The following is a 9745-nucleotide window of genomic DNA, read 5'->3' as shown; positions in this document are numbered from 1 at the left end:
GATATTGTTATGGATTTTGCTGTATCTTCTTGAAATGGGGACTATTGAACTTCAGATAGTTTAAAAAAAGCTATATAACAATCTTGAAAAGGACAGTGATGTCTACCCCACAACTGCCTGGCCCAAAGGGCAGACATGGAAGATACACACTGGTGATAGAATTTAGTTTACTGGAATCATTTAGTTGATACAGTTTTGTGTTTGCGGTTCTGTGAAAGCAGCTCAGGAAGATCAGTAAAACTGACGGTTACACTGCAAATCAGGGAATAGTGTGGAGATAGCTGTGCTTTGCTCTAGGTCAGAAATGGAGAAACAGCATAAATGAGCCCTTGTAGGACTTGGTACTGTAGCAGTTAGCTCCTTCCCAGAGTCTGTTCTGAAGAGAAAGCACTGAGCACTGGACTACAGACTGAAAAAAAAAAATTTAAAAAAAATAAGTGTGACAGATACCTTGAGGCTGAGTATTGACTGAGAAAAGATTTGAATTATGGGCAAAGTCACCTTTTCTGTTGTTTCATGTGCTCTGTGCTCAGAGACATAGAACTTTGTGCACTCTTTTTAAACTGGTATGACTTCAGCACAGAAAACCCCCACTATATCATCAGCTTCCCTTCTCAAATGAAACACTTTTCAAATCTTTATATTCTTAGCTAACTACTTCAGAACAAAACCAGTTACTCTATAATAGCTGCAGTCAAAGGAGTCTGTGCAGCAAACACGCAGATATGTGTGGGTATAAAATTTGCAGTAACAAAGTTAATAAAACACATTGTGTTCTAAGCACTTGCTTGTTTGCTTTGTCAGTGTACATAAACAAGTCCATGGTCTTGAGAATACAGAAGTCTTGATACTCGAAACAAAGGCACTTCATGAGGGAGATCAGTTCTCCTCTTACCTTCCTCTCATATATAGTCTTTCAGGCAGGGATTCCGATTTCCGAGTGGATGAATGCCAAGAAAGAGATGCTTTGTGCAAACAGAAAGAAAAAAATTAGTTGAATGTAAGCAGGCAACAAGATTTAGAAATATTCATGTTGTATTTTCTACTGTTTAGGTTTAAAAAAAAACACAGCAAAGACCAGCTAGAAAAAAATGACTCATTTTACTCAGTTATAGAACATACTGTGATTGAAAGTCGCGAAAATGATTGTGCTCATTCTGAAGACCTAAACCCAAGAGTCAGTTGTACGCAATGAGAAATCAAAAGTTCAAAACCTCATGTTTAACTTGCATTACTCCACTTTGAAACACATTAATTCAGTGTATTGCTCTTTCATTTCTTCACCTGAGAAACGCACGCTGCTGTCCAGAAAAAGTCTAGTTGTCTCAATCTGTGCAACAGATGTTAGTCATTGTGTCTCCTCCTCCCCTGATAGGCAAATGTAGTCTTTGACATTTGTATTTCCCTAATGTAGGTGTGTGTCTGTTTAGGCTAGTTGTGGTAACTGCTGAGATTAAAAAAAAAAAAGTTTTCTATATTGAAGCTGATAAATCAGTTTTGTGGATTTTATCAGATATCTTCCTCTGCCATGTAATGAATTCTTTACTAAGTGGGAGATTTTTCTTTTTTCAGAGTGTGGGCAAGACCCTACATTTTCAAAAATGAATTTGCAGTATATTTTAAGGCATTTTAATTCATGCTTGCTCAGTTTGCCTTTTCTTCTTATGACTAAAACGTATCAACACTCAATACTAATGTAATTAACAAACACTCAGTAGAACTGACTGCAAGAAGAATCACATCAATGTTGCACGTGATTGTGCAGCTCACAAATTGCCAGGCTGCTAACCTGACAGCTATACACTAATAGATGCAATTGAGAAATTCTTCTTTTCTTTGCATGTCCTAGTTGCATAACAGCATTTTTGTCAGTTTTTCAAATGTCTCGTCCTTTAGGGTGATTAAGGAAGTGGCACACCTGCGGTTGCCCCATATGTTCCTTTCACGAATATTGCTGCTTCCTACTCCACGAGCTGCAAAGAGGGGGCTTCTTATTCTCACTTGCTGAATCGTTTTTCTTCTTCCTGACTCTCATTGCAGTGAACTCGGAGTTTCATTTTTGTATGGGCATGTGGGTGTGGCGCTGATTCAGGCAGTAACCATGTGTGGATACATCATCTGAGCTAGTGACGCTCACGCTAGCAAGATTAAAGCTTGTTCCAAAGATGCTTGTCATTCAGCAAGCAAACCTTCAGCTGCACTTTTTTTCCTGCTATATGGTCACTCTACAGCCACTTTCCTTGCTGAACTTTGAAGATACGTATGTTAGCCCTCCTGCCTTTTGGACATGAGGAAATAATGTTGTGATTTAATCCTGCAAAAAACCATATTTATATCAATTTATTCTGTAAAATGCAAGAAGAAAGGTAATGTTAATGTGACCAGTAACAGAATTTTTGGCTATCCTGCAAATTTGACAGAAGCAAACATTTTCTCAACAATGTGCAGAATGAATGTTGTTCTCTTTTTTCTAGAAGAAACTCACTCAAGTCAACATTTTGTTAGGTACTAAATAACAGAATAATTCAGTAAATTATAAAATAAAAGGCTTCAACTAAAATATTCTTACAGCCAAGTAGGAAATCTAGTCAACCATTACTGACATGGATTCACTGATCTAGAAAATTACTTTAATGCATATATCAATATACTTGCTGATTTCTTACATTTCAGTGGATTTAAAAAAAAAAGTTCTTGCAGGGAGCCCTTGTGTTTCACGTTTTAAAATTTGCTAAAACTTTTCTATACTAAAGCAATATTACAGCTATTGTAGCTCCTAGGTTTACTTTTTTTTTAATAAAAATTAATAATTTTTTAAGTAGAACTTAGCTGTGAAAATATGTGTTTCTATGGAGCTGATAAATTCAAACATTCAAAAGGCAAAAAATCAAATTAAACTGTGAATCTTATTCCAGATCCGTAAGGGATTCTTTGTGCAAGAGGACATACCAAAATATGATTTTAAGGAAGACAGAAAATTTGCATTGTTGCATTGACATCCCTGTTGTTGTGAGGAGTTGGAATTACTTCCTAAGAAATATGCAATTTTTCTAATAGAAAATAATTGATGAATATTTTTTTTTCTGCTGGCCTATTGACATATAATAGGCTTTTTTGGTTAAAAAGGGACAAAGATTTCAGTCCAGGTGACATTGAAGCTAATGGTAACATTTTACTGTCTCTTGCAAAAGTTCAGAAGTCAGTTCTGAGTTCCTAGTTCTGCCATTGGCTTCACAACATATACCCGTCCTGTCCCTTTTTGTGCTTTCTGAGGAGTCAGAATTTAACTGGCTCACGAGAGAGGATTAACAAATGTCTGTATCTAAAAATATATATCATGAATGCATAAAGTGAAGAAATTTGGAGACTGTTTTTCTGCTGATTCCTTCTGTTATACCAACTCGTTACCTTTAAGAACAGTAGGGACAAGAAGTTCAAACAAATATGATATTTGGGTTGAAGCTTTTTATTCATAGACCACTGGAAATCACAGACCCTGTGTTAAATTCTCACAAATAAAAGGGATCCAAAGGTCACAATAAAAAAAGAAACAGACTCTAGAAGAAAAACTTAGAGATTTTGAATAAGATACTGTTCCTTCTATCTACTGTGACAGTGAGGTCAAGTGATAATAAAAAAATGATTTTCCATATAGCTATTTTTGAGGGCAGCTAGAGAATTCAGGCATATCATTTCCTTTTAATTAATGTATTTTAAATTAAATTTAAAAAAGTTAAATTGTTCTTGTACCTAAATCCCTATAACAGTTTCCTTGAGACAGCCGGTACAATCTACTAGGGACAAGACGCTAAATGCAACTTGCAGACATTTCTAAATTTGTATTGGCAGGGAAAAAGAAGTCTAACACATGAATGTATCTTTCTGATTTGCATCTGCTTATTATTCTGAGGTTCAATAGCACAACAGGGGAAGTCTAGGAATAGATTTAAAAACAGATTTAATGTTTGGCTATATATGAGGAGTGTGGCATTTGTAAATAACCCTCTTAGAGAGGACTGGAAAAAAATACAATCAGTATACATCTCCACGCTTAGCAAAGCCACAGCAGCTTTTTCCTGTCTCTGTTGCTGCATGGCACACATCCAGATATCTGCTGTACTAACATTTGCTCCTGGGAGGAGATGAAGAAAAAAGGGTCCATAAGGTTTCCATTGGCCTAGACAACTGAAACATCTGCTAGATTCATGAGCAGCTTGCTGGCCTAAGTCAGCAGGGAGAACTGCTGCAGATCAGCACTGCCATATCAATAGATATTTCATAGACCGTAGGGAGGAAAAAAGAAAGTCAGTAGAGTGAGTGATTTTATTTCAAAGTACACCAAAGTCTTGTGTAGTTTTCTATAAAGTGATATCTAAATTGCACAAAATTGGAGCCACATCTACAACCGATCAGCGTGCAAGACTCATTAGGGAACAGGGACATGAAAGAATAACAGGGTGCAATCCTAATCTTCTAATACCTGCTAATAGGAGCAAGTGACCTAGCTTCCCAGATGAAATGTGACAAAAAGCAGTCACCTGAGAAAATATTCCCTTTACTGAGAAGCTTGGACCAGAAGAAGCCTCTTCTGTCTTTCTGAAATACAAATAGCGTGTAGATGGTTGGAAGGGAATCAGCTGTTCTGTGTCAGGACACACAACAGAAAAAGAGTAAGTGTTGAAGCAATGAGGGTAGAGGACAGAGGAGAATATACATCCTCACTTGGTATAAACTGCCTTTCATCTCTTTAGTTCAAGCCTGGGTTCTGGCGCCTGAAAGTGTAGTCTGGCCTAAGTAATTTTGTTGTTTATAGTTTACTGCCACTTAGGCTCAAAAGGGCTACTAGAACAGTATGCAGCAATCATTCTCTGGTTGGAAACCCTGGTGTTATTTTGTTGTGTAAATTGAAAGAGGAAAAAATCAAATGCTAAGTCAGTTTTGAAACTGTTGTTTCATATTGGAACTTTCATTTGCTTAAGCAGAGCTGTGTTTCAGAGATCTCCTCTGTACTACAAAAAGAGTCAAACATCAAAGAAGGTAAATATTGACATGGTGGGCGAAATCACCAGTAGCAAAAACTTACTGAATATACAGATGATCATAAGTGGAAAACCTTTTATTAATCATTCAGGCTTTTGCTCCGTGAGAATCAAAACTGCTTTCTTCAGGGAATGTTCACAGTTGGCTGGGATGTGTCTATGTATTGATCAACACAAAGTCATTAAGGGAGTGCCTTTTCATATCAAAACCATCTGCAGGCATGATATTTCCCACCTTTAAGACAGTTATGCCTTTTAACACATCCCCCTCCCTTCACAATAGTTTTTACAGTAAATATATTTGTTATTAAAGGGATTTTGTTTGAAAGTGTGTTTGATTTGTCCATATTGTGTTACATTGAGAGAACTCAAGTATCCAACTTCTTGATATTGATCCCCATTTACCACTAGGATATTTTAATCGGGACTATTTACAACTGCAGAGTATTTCACTGAAAAACACTGGTAATCTGGTAGTCAGAACAGATAAGTGTAATACCACATATAGTGTCTCTGATCAAAATCTGATTTTTCTACCTTTGCTTTATCTTCATTTACCTTTGAGGGTTACATATGATCTGAAGCAAACTGAAGAGATTAGTGAAAGTGTTGAAGTCCAGGTAGCAAGGATTTATTTAATGTACCAGTGCAATGACAGGTGGTTCTGGTTCAGATTTGTTTCCAAACCAGAGGCAGTAAGATCAGTGTTTAGATATGCTGTTGTATTCTAATTAAAATATACAGTCTGAAGTAGAAAGAAGTTAAATTCAGAGAAAAAAGTGGGGGTTTATTGATGGCTATATCACTGTTCTTCTTCGTCTCCCCTCTTGTTTGTGTATATATGTGTAAAAATGTGCAAGACACGCATTTACTTCTATACTTTAACAAGAATAAAAGCTAGTGGATGGGCATGTGCTAAGGCAAACCTAGAACAGTTTTCATTTTCACTTTTGCTCAGCTGTTTGGTACAGTGAAAAATTCCAACTTCTGTTTAAAAACAGAAGGTTTAAAGTGGTGAGCAAGCTTTTGCCAAGGGTATTTGTAAATAAGGCTAAGCAGTTCGGTGATGGCGCAGTTTGGGGATTCCTGAATACTCTTTGAGGTTACAGACGTTCAAAGAACAGCACTACTTGGAGCTGACTTGCATAGCTGCCTCTTCTGCTGTCTTTTAACGTCTCTCTTGGATGAAATTTCAGAAGGTGGCGAGACAAAGATAAAAGTGGAAGGATTTTAAACTTTGATTTGTTCTGCTCAAAGAGTGATTGAACAGAGAACATAGATAAACAGACAGACAAAAATAATGTCCTTGCCAGATGGGTTACCTGCATGTTGGACTTCAAACTCCATTATCTATTTTAAGGATGAAGGAAGATGGAAAACTATTTCTGGAGAGATGCAAGAGTATTTTCTTTTATAATAACTCAATAGCTGGAAAGCCTAAGACAGCATTTTTTCCAATAGATTTGAAATATTTCAGAGGTGGGAGCAAGAAAATGATGAAAGGGGTTGTGGCAAAATGAGGAGGGAAAAAATGAATCAAATCTACTGATTTAATTGCATTTTTTCTTGGTTGTGTTATTCTCTTTCGGTGGAATGTTTAATTTAGAAAAATGAAAGCCACAGTATTTTGATTTTTCTGAACAAAAATGGTTTGCTTTTAACACTTAGGGAAAAATTAATATTTCTAATGTTTTCAGTCCTTTTCTACTTTTCCTCTAGCCAAAGTTATTTTCTCGGTTGTTTCTGAATTTCTTGTAATTTCAGTCTTCCTTAAACATTACATTTTTCAACAAATTTATTGTTTTCCAAAATATCTTCACCCAATATTAACATTATATGCTTTCATATATCTCCAGAGTATTTCAAGCCAAGATTTAAATAGGGTAGAGCTCTGGGAAAGGCTATGATTAGGCTACTGAAGTATCTGTGAGATCAGCCCAGGTTCTGCAAGCAGATCAGTTGGGTATCTGACTTGAATGAAGAGGTAATACATGTAGCCTGTGGAGATACTCTCACCTGAGCCAATGCTGAGCGTTACCACGTTGTAAGGAAACACAAGTAACATGAGTTTAGCATGTAGAATCCAGCAACTGTTGCAAATGTCCGGTGCACAGTTTGACCAGACAGTGACAGCTGTTAACACTTAACAGCTTACACAAATCCTTAATTCATAGAAAAGGTGAAACTTACAGGATTAAAGAGAAAACCTGTGGATCTGATTTAGGAAGTCTCTGGAAGGGATTAATTTACTGCTTTGGTACATTAGCTGTTGTTTGTTATGTGCTCCATGTTGAAGCTCTGTATATGAATATTTGTAGTTCTCAGTTCTGGAAGAACAGCTTGTACAAAATGACGTGGCAACCTAGCTTTCTTCCCTTCCTATTAAAAAAAAAAAAAACCCACAAAAAAACCCCCACCCCAAAGAAACACAAAAAACCCCAACCCCAAAGCCTGCATTATCCTAGATGGGCTGAATCTTCACACTAATCCTAACGAGTCCCAGTACCTGTGCAACATTTTTCAGAACACTTGCTCCAGGCTGATACCTCAATCTACGATTAGGTGAGTGATTTTGTCTTCTTGTGAACATCTCTGAATATGATGGTAGTTTTTTTTATTTCTTAGATGTTTGTCGTTCAACTGTTCTTGTTGCAAGGGGAGAGGTAGACATCTGCTCGTCTTGGTTATCAACCTTTCAAATGACATCCCAGGAAGATAAACTGCTTTTGTGACCTTTTAATAATTAACTTTCTGGACATTCTTGAGGTTATGTGTCTGTGTCATCTTTCTAGGAACAACTTCCTTGAGAAGGATTAGATTCCCCCATTTATAATCGTTGCAGAACTGTGGTTGATCATTTCATATTCTTCCCTACCCCACTTATTTACCTGTGAAACTGCTTCTGGATGGAGCGTGCTTGAAAGAGGATTATCAATGTATTGCCATAAACTTTGGGCATTGCTTCAGGGCATGTTTCATAGTATTTACTTTCTAGATACTGGAAAAATTTGTTTTTAAGAGTATTAAAATATGTATCGACAGACTCACATTGACCTCATTTTAAGTAATTTTTGGTTTCATGTTTTTTTAAATAAAAAGAACTTGTGTTAATCGTGTGCACTTTAAAGAGTAGGCATGGTTTGCTTTATGTTCAGATAAACATGTAAGCTTTTGGATGCTTATCAGTATTTTCTGGATGTTTTGAGAACTAGAAAGAAAATCTCTCACACAAAATATTCATTCGGACCTTGTGACCATTTCCCCAAAGTGGCACTGTGCTGTGCCAGGCTGGAGTACATCAGAACACTTGTGTTCTTTTTTGATTTCTTTTTTTTGTTATTGTTGTTTGGTTGGGTTTTTTTGCACTTGTTGAAGTGCAGTGGACTGTAAGAGAGTAAATGGCTGTGTCATTCCATCACAGTGCCAAACATCTGTGGCTTGCAATGAGTTATCACATGGAGACAGGGTGGAAAATGTGTGAAAATTGTTTGCTTTACATTGCATTTCATTGCAGTCAGTTTTAAAACCATTATAAGTACTTGCTAATGGATCATTTCTATTAATACATTATATTCAAATTACACTGACAGTATATTTTAAATTATATTTTATCATTGCTAAACATCTGCATGATAGTTGTTTGATGTGATATACAAAGAACTCACAATGTAAGTCAGATAGCACGTGTAGCTGCATGCTTTACTTTTAAATTGGCAATATAGGTGTAGGTCTTCCCATGATGTTTAGGCTCAGATAGTTTTCCTGTTGTCCTTTTGCACATCAGAATGATGTTGGTGTCAAAACTGTTTTGGCACATGTACTACAGAATTGCTGGCTCACTGATGAGATGCTGGGTGTAGACAACCCTGGTTCTGTTACAGTCATCTTAGAAAAATCAACAATGTTAAGTTCTTCTCTTCCTTTTGTAGCCATTTGGGTAAACTGTTCAGATTCGTGTGGATGTAACTAGAGTCAGATCTTTTGCTTGGAATTGCTGATTATTCCTTTTACCTGGCTCTTATTCTGTGGAGATTTTCCACAGTGAAAGAGAGGAGTATCCAAAGCAGAGTATTTTATACTTTGATTATTTACTGTAGGTAAGCAATTAATCAGAAGACAGAAAGCAGTGTTAGGAAGAGTGCTGCCTCCAGATTGTATGTTGAAGTGTGGTGGTCAATTTTTGAGGCCCCCAAATCACACTATTAAGATAGCAGTCTGGAGAACTGACTGTATTAACCACTCTTGATGCTGAACTAAAATACAAAACTGTGATATAGCAAATAGGACAGGGAGGTGATTTGAGACAGCCAGCATGGCTTCACCAAGGGCAAGTCCTGCCTGACTAACCTAGTGGCCTTCTATGATGGAGTGACTACATCAGTGGACATGGGAAGAGCTATGGATGTCGTCTTATCTGGACCTCTGTAAGGCCTTTGGCACGGTCCCCACAACATCCTTCTCTCTAAACTGGAGAGGTATGGATTTGATGGGTGGACTGTCCGATGGGTAAGGAATTGGTTGGATGGTCGCATCCAGAGGGTAGTGGTCGACGGCTCAATGTCCAGATGGAGACTGGTGAAAAGTGGTGTCCTTCAGGGGTCCGTACTGGGACCACTACATACTGTTTAATATCTTCATCAGTGACATAGACAGTGGGATCGAGTGCACCCTCAGCAAGTTTGCAGATGACACCAAGCTGAGTGGTG

The sequence above is a fragment of the Pygoscelis adeliae genome, unplaced genomic scaffold, assembly GCF_000699105.1.
Source record: "Pygoscelis adeliae isolate BGI_AS28 unplaced genomic scaffold, ASM69910v1 Scaffold124, whole genome shotgun sequence".
Taxonomy (NCBI): Eukaryota; Metazoa; Chordata; class Aves; order Sphenisciformes; family Spheniscidae; genus Pygoscelis; species Pygoscelis adeliae.
The sequence above is the reverse complement of the archived record's forward strand: the minus strand, read 5'-3'. Positions refer to the sequence as shown.